At 36.0% G+C, this 17,685-nt stretch overlaps 1 protein-coding gene across 1 annotated transcript in view; it reads left to right on the top strand.

Annotated features, from left to right (window-relative positions):
- The window catches only part of B3GALT1 (beta-1,3-galactosyltransferase 1), a 210,950-nt gene that overhangs the window by 95,880 nt on the left and 97,385 nt on the right, over positions 1–17,685 (top strand). The window contains exon 2 of the mRNA XM_055719379.1: positions 291–431. The gene's annotated coding sequence lies outside the window, so the exon portion shown is untranslated. The remainder of the gene's footprint in view (positions 1–290; positions 432–17,685) is intronic.

Below are 17,685 nucleotides of genomic sequence, written 5' to 3'. Positions count from 1 at the left end.
GTAGTTTCTGTTTCTCATAAGTCCGTATGTTTTGTGTTGTAAGACTTTTATATTATTTCTATGTGTTTGTGTTGCCACATTTTTTTAGAAAACAAAAAAAAAAAGATTTTGTGCGTGGATTTAAGTGGTTAGCAATATAAAAATATATCAGTATTCACATATGCAGATTTATTACACTTGACCCCAAGTCTCTCATTGTTCTACCTCTGTTTTCATGGAAGAAAGAAATAAGAGTAATAAAAAAGTCTTTCATTTACCCATATGTAACTCACGGATATTTGTCAATGCAGGTTTATCAATATACAGTCCACGCTGGTTTCATACGTGACAAGGAGGCAAGCAAACAGTGGAGAACGGCAGTAGATATGATGCAGATAAGCAAGAAAGAAAAATTAAGGACAAAAAGACAGAGCAGTTTCTAAAAAAATCAGGTAAGGAATTCAGGTGATTCTGTATAAAGTGTAAATTGTACAAAGAATCATATCAAATAGTTTAGGCTTATCTTGCCCTTCCTAATATTTCTGAGAATTACCACTTTATGTGTCTATGGCCATATGTACACACACACACATACCATGCTTACACCCACTCACGCAATGAATTTCCATTTTCAGCAAAATTGCCATTACCCTCCGTGCAAATATTTACTATACTGGTATTTGATATTTCTTGTAATAAAATCCATTTTCTGTATTTCATTTTATTTTGCTTAAATAAAACATTGCACTATTTCCTACAGGAAACCAAAAAAATAACATTTTTACAAAGGAGTAAAAGAGAGTTGTGCTATGTGTGGTACTATTCTTTCTCAACAAATCAGTTTAAAGTTCTCAAACCTTGTATTATCCTATCCTAGTACTGATCTCTTGGGGCATTACACGTGCACTGCAGAAAAGCAACATGTGTTATGACCTACGTCTGCCTTCTTACACTGGTGACAGCTGGAAAGTTCATTTAGAGATTGAGCACACTTCTGTTTCCTAAGCCCGACTAGAGAGGAATAAGGATATACTTGCCAACACTGGAGGAACAATGAGCAGCATTTCGTCTTTTGCTCCTCTGCTCCACTGCTTTGGAGAAAAGTTGCCCTACCACTTGCAGTGACAGTGGGAGCAGTAAATGTGATGGAGACTGTACATTCTCTACAGCCTACAAGCTGGGAAGCTAAGCTAACCGCATGCTATGCGATGCAATTCTTTGTGACAGAAACGTTCTCTTAACTACTTAAATATAGTTACTTTTAGAATAGATTGAAATTACATTTTTGCCACAAGCAGAAGATGGAAAGCAATACTCATAACTAAACCTCACATATCCATAATTTGCCTATCTGCTTAATTCTTACCTCTCCCTTCCACTTATAAAACTAAAGCTAACATGAGATGCTGGTATACCTACATGTCAACTATTAAAAAATGGTTACTTACAGGGTTTCACATTCTTGAGTAACATCATCAGAATTCCCTTCAGAGTTTGGCCTTGTAGAAGTGCTTTAACCCATCTACAAAATGCCTATGTTATGCTTATATCTAACTTTCATAGAACAGCATCTAATGCTTTCAGACTGCATGTTTCAGATGACTGACTGCAAACCTATGGAAATTCACTACTGAAATAACACATTCTATTAATTCCCAGAAGTTCTACAAACATTAAAAACAAACAAACAAAAAACCCCAGCTGAGCTTCCCAAATGACATAAAACTCATTATTACTGTTACATTATATCAATTGTATATTTCACAATTCATGATAATGCAATATTTTGTTCATGCTAACTTTTTGCGGTAAGATTACCACGCATTGAGACATTGTGCCTATTCCTTTGTACGCTGATGATTCTTACAAAATGACAACTGCTTCATTTATGTTAAAAAAGGGTTCAGAGTATCAACAAGGATGCCTCTAATGGGAGAAGCAGCATAATACAGCCAGAGTGTCTTTAGGACATGCAATATTCATCAGTTACAAACTTGGGAATGTCATACTGTAAAAGCTACATGATAAAAGATGCTGTGTGGTGTTACAGCTGATTCCATTTGCCATATGGCATGTTATTATTTTGTATTACCTTGGAGAGCCCACTAAAAGTGAAAGGAGAATAGAACACACTCAAGGTATATAGAATAATGAGCACAAATTGTAGAATTCTTAATTATAGCAATAGGGTCTGTAACTGCAATGGAGAAGGAACTAAATATGAGAGTTGAACGTGTGCTATGCTAACTCTCCAGCTACTGAAAACTAATAAACTCCTATCAGGAATATTTAAACAGGAAGCAATTGCCAGTCACCATATGTAAAAGCCTACAGGCAATCTCAAAGCAAGCTGGCTCAAAAGTCAGCAAATGCTATGTGCAATGCAAACTTTAGCATAATATGGTTTTATATTGAAAATAGAGTTTTATGTGAAGTAGGCTGGAGAAAACATTAAATCAGTAATCTCTAAAAATGAGAGTCCATATGCACAGCTATAATAAAATCATCAAATAAATTATTAGAACAAGAAAGGGGGTGGGGTGGGGGAGAGTATTTACTGAAAACAATTAAAGTAAAAGAATCCTAAATTGTTTCATTTTGGTATCAGGCTAAGCGAGCTGTTCACAGGACCTAAGAAGTCCCAAAACAAACAACATCTCCAAATTTTAAAAGACTTTCCTTTTACAATTTATCAGAATTCACAAACGGAAAAATTTAGCCAAGATATCAGGAAAGTAGGTTCAATGAAAAAAACATTTGTATTTCATGTGGCACTATTTGCCTGCAAATTCAATTTTTCCCACTCCAGTAAATTGAGCTTCACCCCTCCCACCCTGCAGTGCTGTCTTTGGAAGCAAAATCCAACCAAGGTTAGATCATTCTTTGGGAGCTATTACTTAGTCACCACTTAAAAGTTAAATGACAAATTTTTTGATACCAAATAATGGAAATGTACAGGCTTACTGGGTTTTCGAATAGTTTGGCGCTAAACACCATAGTCCATTAGGTGATGCATTTCAAGATCTATAACAGGAACAGAATATTTTAAAATTATTCATGCTAATTGTGCAATACTTCAGATGACATCTTCAGAACTATCATCTATTCAAGTGTTCAGTTTGAGCAACCAAAAAGCATAAGATTGTTCCATTTGGCCAGATCTTTAGCAGAAATAAATCAGAGAAATTCTAGTAACTCTTAATATTTCCTATTATGGGTTATGCATTTTGCTTTCCTGTTAGTTTTTACTGGCTATTAGGTAGGTAACTTAACTTTTGTTTTGGTTTGGTTTTGGGTTTTTTTTGTAAGTCATCTAAGTGACTCAATATCATTTAAAGTTAACAGAACCTCACAGTGAAATGAATAGAAGATCATGGCTGTATGGCCCTTGTAAGCTTCACCCTCCTTGCACTCAGTACCAAAACCCACTGTGTACAGTTTACCATTCTCAACGTTTGACACTGCATGGGTTTACATTTGTAAATACTTGCAGCCCAGTGATGGAAGGAGTGATTGCTGTGCAAATTACTTCAACCATTTCCATTTCTCAGCTAATGTTAACACCAACTCATGACACATTTTTCACTGTATTATCAAAATCTGTGAAGTTTTCACACATTTCAATTTGAATGCCACTCATGCTTATTCCACACATAATCTTCTGTTCCAGCCATAAAAAAGGCTGATGCAAAAATTACTGATGTCACTAAATGAGGGTTATTATTCAGTGAGAGATAAGAAGAGGGAGGGAGGAAGGGGAGGAAAAGAGAAAGGAAGGGAGGAAGGGAGGGAGGGAGGGAAAAAGCCAGTTCTGGCTATTGTACTCGAGGGTGTTTTTACCTTTTGAATTAGAAGGAATCTTAAATATATGTTAACTGACAGCTCAAGTTTAAAGACTCTGTGTAGTAAACATACTTGCTGAATTAGCAAACATTTGTCTATTATTATCTTCTCTAAAGCTATGTATTATTAAAAGAAACAGTAATATTTGTATATTTTTGCCTTCTAAGAACATACTCAAATCCATGCTAATGAGAGATAACTAGTGTTTGACAGAGTTAGTGTTTACCTTACCCTAATAAATTGATAATTTACAGCTACATTTTAAATACTTTTATTTCTGTTATTCTGATAAACTGTTGCCTTGACAACAAGCACAAATGAAAGATAAATTTTCAGTGCAGCAGTTTTAAATTGGTGATGGAAAAATAACTTTTTTTAAAAATACTTAGTAATTTCTTCTGAAAAGATAAAAATGTTTAATTAAATATAAGTAATGGAATATCAGTATGAATTCTTCAACCTAAAATCTTGTCATAATATGGTAATTACTACTACCACTATTTTTTGAAAAAATTACAAACTATTTAAGTTTCATATTAAACAACTCAGGAAAACATCAAGAATATAAAAAATGGAAGAGTTCAGGAGTTGAACTCAAGGAAAGAATCATGTTCCAATGTTTTTTCTGCTAGTTCAATTCATTTAGACAGTTAATTTTTTTGATTAATTGATCATGACAGCATTATAGTATAATATTGATTATATTAGATGCGTACACTTTCAAAGTCTTCAATTAGTTTAAGAAGATATAGATAGGCCAAAAACTTGTGATGCTTCAGAGAAAAACATTCAGTTACACTTAGCAGGAAAATCACAAGTAAAGTATTTTTATCTAACCACAGTTTTTAAGTAACCAAAGGGTGAATGGTGACAGTATCTTAAGAGAATTTCAGAAAGGACAGTATCTTAAAGACACAACCTATTCAAGTAGCACATTGTGCATTTTAAAACCATATTGTCAGCTACGCATCCCAGTTTTACTGAAACTACAGTATTTAAAAATTTGGAACACTGTTTATATAAACTGGAATAATAACATTGTTTTATTTGACTTTAGCGCCTCTGACTTTCACTTCCAGAGGTGCTAATATACTTGGTTTTTTAAATGCACCTCTACTTCTAAACTTGAAAAACAAGCAACTGCCCTATGCTTTGGAGCTGCCTAGCTAAATACAACTTCTGTATGTATTTTAGGGCTTCTTTTGATATTTATTCAACTGTCAATTCTCATACATTTCTTCCAAAAAGATACTCTGCTGGATATTTGCAGTATATTATGAACAGATGTTGTTCCTGCTCTGCTGGTTCATGTTAGAGAACTTGTACCTTTGATAGATTATGAAGAGTGGATGAAATCATAAGTGAACAACACAGTATAGTATACCAAATATTTAAGATTTCACTGCTTTTTCTAAATGAAGTTATTCACAACAGATTATAGACTGGTGCTTCGACACTATTCTAAATCAAAGCGGTTTCATGCCACCAAAAGCTGACAGACTCTCAAGGTAAATGACTGGTGATATATATAGATATATATATATACACATATACATATATAATATTTTCCAGAATAAACCTCAATATCATCTGAGAGTAAGGACCACGATATGCCCTTAATTGTCCAACAAAGACCTTTGTAATATCAGGAATTTTCAGGGGTATAGTAAGCAGATCCTATTTTGCAAGCATGGCTTTTTAACTGTGATGCCTACGTTGCACATTTGGCCATTTCAGTCACTAGTAAAGTACTGAATGGTTTCCTATCCTTTTGTTCCCAAGGATGTACATGTGTGGTTTTTATATACTGTGTAGGTTCCAAAAAAAAAGAAAACAATTATTTGATGTAAACAGCTGAATCTGGGAAATGAACAAGATTAAGAATATATGATAATGTGTTTGGAGCGAGTCCATGTTATTGGAATGCTCAGGTATTACAATGAAGGCTCTGCCACCCTTATTTACACCCTCGTCTCCAAGAACTCTTCATCTCTTGCTCAAGCCTGCATCCTAAAAGTAACATTAAGTGCTTTCCTGGAACAGACTAGTGAACTACATATTCAGATGGTCTCTATAATTTCTGATTTTTAAAGACAGGTGACTGCAATACATCATGCTAGCAACAAATTATGCTATAAATTGTACATAACTTTATAGAAATAAAGCTGCAAGGTATCTAAGTCTCCATCAAAACAGAATAAAGTGGGAGACATTTTTTTTAAATAGAAAATATAAGACCGAATATTGTGCTTACATTGAAAATAATGTTCTGTAATTCTTTGCTTACCCCACCAAAAGACCATCTGATTTCTATGAAGCGAGTTAAAACATAAGAGGTATAAATTCCTTTTTGCTGTTTAGATTATTGAATTTTTTTGACATAACAGATGACAGTAAATGTGATTAATGGCTGCTGATAATTGGAGTTTCATTCCAGTGGTTATTGGTTGTCAGTAACAATTAATAGCTCCACAAAACCCCCATTCATTTCACAATATTAAAGAATGATGGCTTGTGGGAATTATGCTAAACTAGCACTTTCAATTAGATTTTGAATTTTACAGTATATTGAATAAGAGTTTATGGTTTTATAACAGTGATGGCTTATTGTTGTATGGTAATCACTCTCATTACATATATGTTTATCTGGACAATTACAATTTTTATAGTCATAATATTAAAAATAGTCAATTGCAGGTTAACATTTTTTTTAAAAGTATAGAGTATTTTGGTCTTTGTCAGTAAAGATTATTTTGAATGTCAGTTATATAGGTTTTGTCCCAGTATTTGATAGGCAAGATGCAATGGTTAAGGGATGCAAAAAAAGTTTTAAGTTCCTCAGTATCAAGCACCGTCTGCTATGGCATGTGGCACAGCCACACAGCTGCAAGTCTCCTGCCTACAGTTGGCTGGGCTGTAGCTCTAAGGCAGTAACTGTCTCATCTGATCATTTCCAGAACTGTAGGAAGAGAGAATCACAGACTCACAGAATGGTTGGGGTTGGAAGGGACCTCTGGAGACCATCTAGTCCAACCCTGTGCTAAAGCAGGTTCACCTACAGCAGGCTGTACAGAGTCACGTCCAGGTGGGTTTTGAATGTCTTCAGGGTGGGAGACTCTACAACTTCTCTGGGCAGCCTGTTCTGATACTAAGTGACCCTCAAGGTAAACAAGTTCTTCCTCATATTCAGAAGGAACTTCTTGTGTTTCAGTTTGTGCCCTCTGCCCCTTGCAGGGGAAATCATCAATAAAGGGAAAGATTCTTATTTTGGAGAGTCACTGAGGAGTATCCACACCTTTGGCCTTTCCTCCAGTAAATAACTTCCTGCAGTCAGAAAGAAAAAATAAGCAAGGAAGGGAGAAGGCATCAAGGACTGTCACAGAGGAGCACACAGGGAAGAGAAGTTGTGAAAGATGAAGTTGATAGGAAACGTCATCAATTCAGATGATGGACAAAGCGGTGCAGAGTTTGACGTGAGAAACTGGAAAGGGTATGGTTCCTTTCTGTGACCACATTAAATTTAATAGAGCAAATCTAAAGGTTCCTTAACTGAGAAACCAGAAGGCTCTGAAGTTTAACATACTTACAAGATAAATCTTGAAAGTATAAGTATACTAATAAAAATTCTGGCCCTGAGGAATTCAGTGCATTCCTAACACTGACATCTATATTGTCAGGATCTGAGTCATAGATCATCTAATAAAGTTCAACAAAGTGGAAAAAGGAACAACGTGGAGAGCGAGCTTCATAAAGTTAACTTCTTAATTAGCAAGGCACATACTGATTTCACTTGCATCAGTGCTCTTGCCTAGGATTGACCTTGACTTCAATTTTTTGATGCAGCAAATACAACTTCTATGAGAATAGTCTAAATAAATGTTTTTCCTGCTTTGTCTTTTATTTCAATATGCTTTTAAAATCTACTGATAATACCGATTATTTTTCTAATTTAATCTTACATAAATTGTCTAATGAGTCTCCCAAATAAAGAGCATTCTAGTAATTCAATTTGGTAATATTCTTCCAGACAATGAAGTTATCCTAGTGTAAAACAAGGAAGATGAGAATCTGTCCCATGAAAAACTGACTTATTTTAGCAAACTAGGTTAAGGAAAAAGTCAACAATAAAAATGACTGTGGTAATTCTAATGAAATTCCAAGTCAAAACTGCAGCCCACTGCACATTCTATTTAAAATAGTAATTCTCCATCCAGTAATAACCATATCCAAGTCAATGCCAAACTCTGATTGAAGTCAATGAGAACAGGAGCAAGACCTTTCTTATTACTATTTGATTAGTTTGTGCAAGTTTGCAAAAGCAAAAAATTACTACTGGTGATAGGGGAACCTCAAAAGACGCACTTGTTTCATTGGAAAAGTCATAATGTGGAAGTTTAGATAATTAGAGATGTAAACCTTTTTGATTTATTTTAATCCTGGCCTTCAGACCATCTGTTCAGAAGTATTTTTTCTTACAGTTTCATGATACTACTATTAGGTATTTGTTGTATATTAGCAGCTAACGGCCCTAATTAGTGTTTGTTCTACTGCGGCAGGTGCTGTATAGGCCGCGGTAAAACCAAATGTAGAGTAAAATGGGACTAAATAAAATAACCCCAACCACTAGCTTTGCAATTCCCAAGGTAAATTTTGGCTAAGTGTAGGTTAGGTTTTATTTTAGAACAATAGTTTTTCTTATAATTTCTTTTCAATTCCCAATGTTTATTTGAAAAATTAAAACACCAAAACAAAAAAACCTTTACATAAATTCATAATTATGATGTGAAACATCATTATTAAAGAGAACAAAGTATACAGTATGTATGTCAGGAACTGAATACAAAAGGGCAACAGAGTTCAAAAAGGCAATTTGGTTCTATTCTTTGATCTAAGCTAATAAACCTTTAATCTTTCTAATGTAGAACATAAATTCAGGCATTGCAACGCCTGTAGATCTAATTCTAATCTCACATTCTGACAAATCATTTTCACTCCTTGTAACTCTGAGGTTTGATAATACCAACACAAAAAGTCCCACAATATATGTCCTATATCCAGCACTGAATTTATTGTTTGGGAGTTACTTATTTTATGACTGAAGAATTTCTTTTGCAAGGGAAAAATGAAGATTTTTCTTTTTTATTTTTTGAATGCTTAAACGTTGAACCTTTATTCCTTTTCCCAAAAATTCAGACTTCTCATTCCTTCTGTGACATTCTTAATAAATTTTTAACAGCAATGGTAAAATACATTATGCTGCTCAGTGTCTTGAAGGCACAATGATATTCAGCCTTCCCTGGAAGAGAGACCTTTTCAGTTGCACTCGGTTTTTAATACAGTTCAGCTACGATACAGGAAAATTGAGCAATAAACCATAAAGTCAAGAATTGGCTTCTTTTCCTATATGTATGTAAAGGTAATCTTACTTGAAATCAGTAAAAGCAGTGGTTACTCGGCGCCTGAGAAGACTAGATATTACTAAGATTCTCCAGCCAAAGATCTCAAGTTCAGTTAAACATAAGTTAAGATCCTAAGAAATGGCTGTATCCTCATTTTCTTCAGCATTACCATTATGAGCATGTGAAGTATTTATAAGCTTCATAATAAATTCAGTCACTTCTGAACGGTGACTCTCAAAAAACGTGTAGCGGGAAAGAGCTCTGAGAACAGAAATGTCAACTTTGAAGTAAGTTTCTCTAATGGGAGAAAGCTTATATTCTATTTGCTTCAGGTTATAGAAGCATGTTTCTTAATGCAGTCAATTTTGAGTGATAAACAAAGGAAAATTTCTTATGCTGCACACACACCAGCCATAGCCACCTCAGGGCTCTGACTAAACTTATTAAGTGTCTGGCCCAAAAAAGAGCAACATTAATAACCTTTCATTACAGTCTTCGTTAAGAAGTGAGGTAGACTGTAAAATGTATGCTTTGTTATCAGCAAGGGGCAGCATATTCCTTTGTGGAAGAACTGATTCAGTCACAATTTCCACAATCCTGAAACTGGTACTCTTATTCTTGCTGCTTCCTACATCCTCACGGCCACCTGTACGTAAAGAGGAATGCAGTGGACATGCAGAGTCTTTTGTGCTTTGGTGCCGTGGCAGTGTGCCATGTAGGCCAGGTACCCAAACAAGGACCAAAGAGAACCTCTCATCCCTGGTAACTGCCCCACCATAAATGAAAGGTGTAATTCTCTATTATGGAATGATAAACAATTAGTAGTGCCACTAGATAAACTTAAGCAATTGCTACAGTTTAGCTAGGCATGTTATATGATTGCATGCCATTCTACCTCCAGGTCTCCTGTCCTTCTACCCATCCCATGTCAAAAGGATGAATATGAACCCATGCTTAAGGAACAGTTTGGGCTGTACACCACTTCCCTGAGTCATGCAATGCTATATCATATGAGGAGGTTGGCCTCCCAGCACACATATGCATATTTCCATACACACACACAATGTAGTCTCCTGGCTGCTGAATAGAAATCCAGATGACTTTATTAAGTGGTACTTCTTCTAATTTTATGCTTCTTCCAGCCATTTTGTGTACTTGATAATGAACCCAAACAGTAATGAGGGACTTGAGATATCCTGAGTAAAATCCAGTGCCTTGAAGTCAATTGAAATTTTGCCATTGATGGAAATGGGGCCAGAATTTCTGCCATGGTCCTAAAACTGTTCCCTTTTAAGAAATGCAGCTTATTTCAGTTGAGGATTCCTTACCAACCCCTGACTCTCATGAACAATAAACCTACAACAGTAATTTTACTGGAGTTTAGTATCACAGTTATGTGCAGTGGCATTTCAGTTACATTCATTGCAATCACTTGCAGTTAAGATGCAACTGGTAAAGTTTATCCAGAGTTTTCTGGAAACATCATGAAAGCGCAGACCTTCTTCCTTAATACTGCTTCACCGCTGTGATCTCCACCTGAGCACACCTTGATTTCCAAATGACAATGTCAATTTGCTTTCCATGTCAGAGACAGTACACTAACCAGTGTTCCATGGTGTGGAAGACACCTTTATAGTTGTGTGACTTTACATCCCCTGAAAAGAGATGCTATGACTACAACTTGATGCATTAGAAGGGTACTTTTCATTTTGAGTGAAAATTTCACCTTGAAAGTTCAGTTTCTTGTGTTCATTTACAGTCAGTCTGATGGACTGAAGTTCAGACTTTGTCTTCTGTCTAGCTGTTAGCTATAGTAAGGTTCTGCATGAGGTGTTGTGATGTGAAGCTAGGATTATATTTCATCCTCCATATTAAATTTGGACTTTTTCTCTTGGCTGCAATTATGGCTTCTAATATATGTGTCTGGGGTGCATGTGGAGAAATTCTGGAAAACCTGTGTTCGTGAGTTATCAAAGCTTTAAGTTATTGTTAGATGATTCTATTGTTGGGCAGGAGTCTTTTGATTAAGATTCCTTAGAAATACTCCATCTTCATCTTCTGATAGTCTTAAAATTGTGAGTCAAAGTTATTTTTTCATTACCATCCCTTTCTCATAGAGTCTCAACTGTCAGATACCATTCAAAGACTTAGATTTTCTGAATGTTGATAGGAACCTTTTCTTAATTAGTTGAGATGTTGTGGGTACAAATGGGTTTTAACAGAGAAGCATGCTGCAAAATCCACATTGGTAATTCAATTACTGTTTTCAAAATGTAGTATTTTACAAAATACCTTGGGGAACTAAACATTTCCTCTAAGAAAACTCCAGAGTAATGGGAAAGCCAGTACATCTGGACAGAACAGGGAATGTCAGAGCCTCAGCAGCTGTCCTTTTTTGGGTGTAGATTCTAGCTGCTCTGTGCCTTTCTAGTTCTCAAGTACCCAGCAGTTTTAGTGTGCCTTGGGTCATCAGATAATTAAAGTATGCATACATTCAGTAGCATAAAACTCATCAGAACAGGCATCCAAAAATTTAGAAGCCAAGACCCAGCTGTTTTTTGCTTTGAAGAATTGTTACTTTTTTTTTTTGTTTGGTTTGTTGTTGGTTTATTATTGTTTTGGCTTGGGACTTTTTACTATGAGTAGCACCTGTATATATTGATAAAAGCAAAGCCAAGCAGAACATAATCTATAAGCAGAAAGAAAGGAGGAATAGGTCACACAAATAGTCTTTTGTTAGAATGAAATCAAGTATGTTTTCTAAACTCAGCCAGACTCCTGCTGGAAAAACTGTCAATAAAACATTAGCTACTCCATCTTTTCAGGGGATGTTGTGTGTTCTAGTGTCTCTGTCCAGAAAAATACTTGTATTGTTATGAATTAGGAATAAAATCCCCCAACAGAAACATCAGAGATAAAGAACATCTTTTACCTTTATTCTTTAGAATAACTATGGCTTTTAAGAATTTTGGCATTTTCTACTTATTTACAAATTAGAAGCCTATGTTATGTCTTTAATGCTGGAGGAAACTTTAATCCAATTAATAGAGGAAATAAAAACCTTACGTTTTACTGCTACTATGTTTATTTGTGCACTTTGTGACTTCATCCCTGAACTTCAAGAGAAGCAGGATTGTTTTAGTCTACACTGCCTTTGTTAAAAATTCTCTCTCTTCTACTCTTGCCTTACACACAAAAAGAAATAAACTCAAAGAAGACTTTTGGCTACAATTTTTGATAGAAGGCTCTTCAGTATTTGCTATAATTTCACAGCAGGAAAGACCAAACTATTATACTAAAAAGTTTCCTACAGAGGTCTGTATCAAAGCTTCTATATTCACATCATTGTTATACTTATCAGGTGCATGGTTTTCAGGCATTTGCCTTCCCTGACTTGTCCTTCTTACCTTCTAAACTTACATTCAATAAGCAGGCAAAATCTCCTCTGAGCTTTACTAGCAGGAGATAATTGTTCTATACTCTCTGCAGTTTCCTCTCCAGCACTGTAACATACATCAGTTGCTAATAGTTAATTACTTTGTGCACTTGCAGTTCAGTCTCCTGAGGAGTGAAATTAAATTTTGTGGTTTTAGCCTAGGAGAACATGGACTCAAAACACACACACACTTAAAAATTTTTTCTGAACACTAGTCAAAGCAGTTCCTTGGTGCACAGGAGAGGGAGTTGCAGGCCTGACTTCTATGCCACGTGGCACTTGACTTGGTGTTCGCTGATTGCATCAATGGCCAGAACTATTTCTTTGCTCTGAACACTATGGAGTATGCCCTTTCCTCTCAATGAAAGACTGATTACCCACTCCTGCAAGAGGCTGTACATACCACTATAACTGATTCAGTAATTCAGGCAATTACTCATTCTATCTGAATTTTGCTTACATTTGCCTGACACTAACAGTATTGGCCAGAGACAACTAACCAGCCTTGGAGCACTGTCAATGCTAGGAGTGTAACACTTGAATTTATGCATCCTGGAAAGTTAAGGAGTGCGTTGTCATCATTTTCCCAGACTCAACTGGATAGCTAGTATTTAAGTGTGCACACTGTACACAAAATTAATGTGTTTTGCCCATTTTTACTAGAAATATTGCTTATCCCTATGTGCATTGTGTAAATTATGCCCAGATATCTTGGAAAACACGATAAACAGAAGTGTTTGGAGAAGTGAAAAGGTTTTCTCAAGAAGATCTGTTTTCTTTAACCAGAGGTGTCTTCTTGCAGCATTTTGGATTTTTTGAATTTTCAGTGAGTGGAAATCAGATTCATGGGATCACTTTTCTGGACTCCTGACAGGTTGTCCCAAGAGATGCAGAAATTTTCCAGATCTTTTTAGTTCTGAGCAAATACAACGTTTTTGACAAAAATTGGGAACAAATCTTGAAAAATGAAAAACTTCTTTTAATAAGCTTTTAAAGGTGTATTAATGTCTCTTTTCATACCTGGTGCTCAAAGTAACTTAGAGAATGACCTCTAAGAGGTACTTCAAATTTCAGAATGACGATGGCCACTTAAAGCCTTTGTAATACTGCAAGCAACTGCAGTTTTGTCAGCATTAAAAATAAAAACAAACAAACAAACCCCCCCCCCAAAAAACCCCAACCAACCCCACAAAAAAACAGAACCAAAATACACTTTTTTTAGACACAGAACTAATGCAACTTTCAAAAAATATTTTTTGCCAGTTTTTTTGTCTACTTTGCTACATTTACCTGATATGCCTATACGAGTTACAAATTGTTTCTACTAGAGAGTAGGCTTAATCTTATGACTTGTATGACTATCAGTAATGATAAAAGCCCAGCAGAACAAAAGGCGCTTTTTGCTCATGCTAGACAGGGAGCTTAATTAGCATTAATTTAATTCTGAGAGCAACTCTCACTTCATCTCCCTTATTTCATAGAAGAGCAGCTGCTGAGATATTATGCCATCTTTTGCCTTACTACAGGGCAATACACCTTGACCTCCTCCTCCTCTCTTTTTCAGTACAATTTGTATGAAGTATTTATATTGTTCTGAGGTTAAAAAAAAAAAAAAAGCTTTGTCTATGATTCATCTGGATTTGACTTTGATAAGGGTTCTTCCTCTTGAATTCACAAGGACACAAGCTGGCCCAAGACTTATTTCCCTTATAAAAGAAGCAAGCAACAACAACCTTAAAATCTCGGAGAAAAAATTGTCAAAGGACATTGGTGGGTTTTTTTTTTTAATTAAGAAGAATATGTTTGAGGGAAATAAGTTTTGAAAATTTTAAAATAATTTTTTATCCAGCTGTAATAGAAGAGCTGATTTATTGTATTTTTTTCTGTTTCTTTGAAGCAAAGTTTTTTATATTCTTTAATGCTAAGTTACAAATACCAGGAGGAGAACTGCATGGTAATTTTTCAGTGCCTGGAAACACCTGAGTTTGCCATATGGCTCTTCTGTAGACAGTTACAATTCTGAGTTTCAGCTATGCAACATTACAGAGTGAACTACATCAGTTTACATTACATTGCTATCTGAGATGTCCCGTCAGCTAATTTTAGTAGGCCTAGACATCCTTGACAAAGTAGGTGTAAACTTTGGGCTACTGTCTGGCAGGCTAAACAAGAAAGACAGAAATTCCTCTTAAATGTGCATTTGTCAGAATCACCATTTTTAAAAGGCCATTTAAGAATAAAGTTGGCTGCATTCAGTTCTTTCAGCCTATAAACAACTGAGCTGAACTTATTCCACTGACAGATAGGGAGGCTGCAATACAGCTCAACAGAATAACATATAGCTTTTTTGTTGTTGGACGGTTCCCCTAACTGTCTGTTCTGCCTGGTATCCCACTTCCTTGGGGGCCTGAACACATTTGAACTGATACCATATAAAAAAAGCATAAAATTAAGTGCTGTCCAAATGTCTAGTTGTCTTTGCTTTCTTCCTCTTGGAAGCTTGATTTAGAAAAGAAGCCCTTTAATACTAACTTTTTATTTTGAAAGAACAATTTCTTCATGCTAAACCTCTCCTGCAAATGCTATCAGATAGACCTGGTTTTTTCGTATTTTTTTCTACTGTGACTACTCTAGAAAGGGCAGTATTCTGAAGTTCTTTTGGATCTATTTCAGCCATTTTGCATGACTAAGACATTTTGTAAAGTCAGAGCTGTAATATAGATTAAGATAATGTGATAAATTATGCAAAACACAATTGATGAACAAATAGTTAAAAGGGAAACCAGGTCTGGAATCTGAGTGAATTTGCACCAAATCATAAACATTTCCACTATCTACTATTATTTTTGTTAATTAGTATAAGCACCATTTGGTTGTCTTCTTTCTTTGGGAAAGAAGAAGACGGCATATATGCTTGGATAAACTCTCATATTTTACATTTAAAACTACAGTCAGTACCCTTAAATTGTAAGACTTCATCTTCTAGAACATTTATAAAGATTTAGGTTCCTAAGTACTTAAAGTACATACATAGTTTAAAATGATTGACAGAAGCATCATGCATGGGCTGGAATGGTCACCTAGGACTCTATTCAAAAGACTCACATAAATTAGCTTTTCTCTGTTAATAAATACTTGGTGAGTGTCTGTGCAAAACTGGTATATGTGCTGAGATGGACAACTCTTAGTTTTGTTATTTTGGGGAGGCCCTTTCATTTCTCAAACTGTACTCCTTTAGCATGCAAGTGTGTTCTGCAGTTAGATGCAGCTGATTCTGATGGTAGGATTCACTGTCAAGTGATAAAACTTGGAAATTCTAAGCCCAGAACTTATAACTTTTGTAAATTACACTTTTTGTACTGTTTATATGAGGAAAAAGAAGTGGGTCTTTTTCTTTTATTTTAAGAGAATATTCAAAGTAGATTTTCTGTCCTGCAAATTACCATATTTTTAAATTAAGGTATGTGGACTTATTATGAACTATCTGTGACAAAGTGATTCTCTTTTCAGGGAGTGGTGGTGGTTTGCTGGTGATGAAAGAATGCCTACTGGTTTTAATTCATGGTAAGAGTGAAAGTGCTAAATACCACCCCCAACCTGCTGAAGGATACTAACAGGCTTAAAAGAAAAGGTAGTGCTGTGTAGCGTCTGTGAGACAACTGGCATATTAGACAGAGCAAGAGAGTTTAAATTGCTGTGTCTTACTGGAGGTGTAAAATCACAAGGAGCAGTGCTTTCAAATGGATTTTTTGGCACGCACTGATAGTATTTCAAAAAGTATTATCCTTAGAATTCCTTATTCAAAAAATGTGCACAAAAACAAGCTATCTGACTGTGTGGAACAAAAATAATACCATCACGTTATTTTCTTTGAATTATTGTTTACTCACCAACAGGCATGAAACATTATGTGGATACTCATTATTTGTCTATGAATAGTCATTCCATCAGAAGTCTTTTCAATTTAGAATCTAATCTGAAAGACTTTTCGCTGCTGCTCTCTACATTTTGAAACCATGTCCATTTCTACCACTTAATTTTGTAAAACTAGTTGTAGCATTTGGTTTTAGTCCAAACAAAAACTTTGTTACTGGTTAAATTATCGCTAACAATGTTAGTGAAATAACAAAAAAAAAAAGCATGGGGTTTTTTTTTTTTCTATATATATATTCAAAAGAGTGAAATAACAATAAAATAATAATGATCGCTAGCCCTCATTCTCACGGGGTACTTCAGCTTAGAAGAGGTCTGCTGGAAATACAGCACAGTGGAGAGGAAACGGTCTGGGACGTTCCTGGACTGTGTGTAAGATAATTTCCTGGCACAGCTGGTCAGCGAGCCAGCCAGGGGAGATGCCCTGCTGGACCTACGGTTTACAAACCGGGAAGGACCGGTGTGTGATGTGGTGGTCGGAGAACACCATCATCATAGGGATCCCCAGATGGTAAGAGTTTTCAATTCCCGGAGAAGTAAGGAGGGGGGTCAGCAGAACTGCTACCATGGACTTCTGGAGGGCAGACTTTGGCCTTTTTAAGAGACCCTGGCCAACAGAGTCCCCTGGGAGACAGTCCTGAAGGGCCAAGGGGCCCAGGAAGGCTGGGCACTCTTCAAGAAGAAAATCTTAAAGGCACAGAAGCAGGTGTGCCAAAAGACGAGCTGCTGGGGAAGACCACCGGCCTGGATGAACTGAGAGCTTTGGTTGGAACTCAGGAAAAAAACAGGAGAGCTAACCACCTCTGGAAGAAGGGACAGGCAACTCAGGGCAACACTAAGGACGGTGCGAGGTTATGCAGGGAGAAGATTAGAGAAGTGGAAGCCCAGCTAGAACTCATGCTGGCAACGATCATAAAAGATAACAAAAAATGTTTTTACAAGTACATGAGAAACAAAAGAAAGGCCAGGGATAATCCGCATCCTTTATTGGATGTGCGGGGAACGTTGCCACAAAGGATGTGGAAAAGGCTGAGGAACTTAATGCTTTCTTTGCCTCAGTCTCTAACAGCAAGACCAGTTACCCTCATGGTACTC

Source organism: Falco cherrug, chromosome 8 (assembly GCF_023634085.1).
Source record: "Falco cherrug isolate bFalChe1 chromosome 8, bFalChe1.pri, whole genome shotgun sequence".
NCBI lineage: Eukaryota > Metazoa > Chordata > Aves > Falconiformes > Falconidae > Falco > Falco cherrug.
Note: the sequence above shows the minus strand (reverse complement) of the source record. Positions and strands in the feature narration are given on the sequence as shown.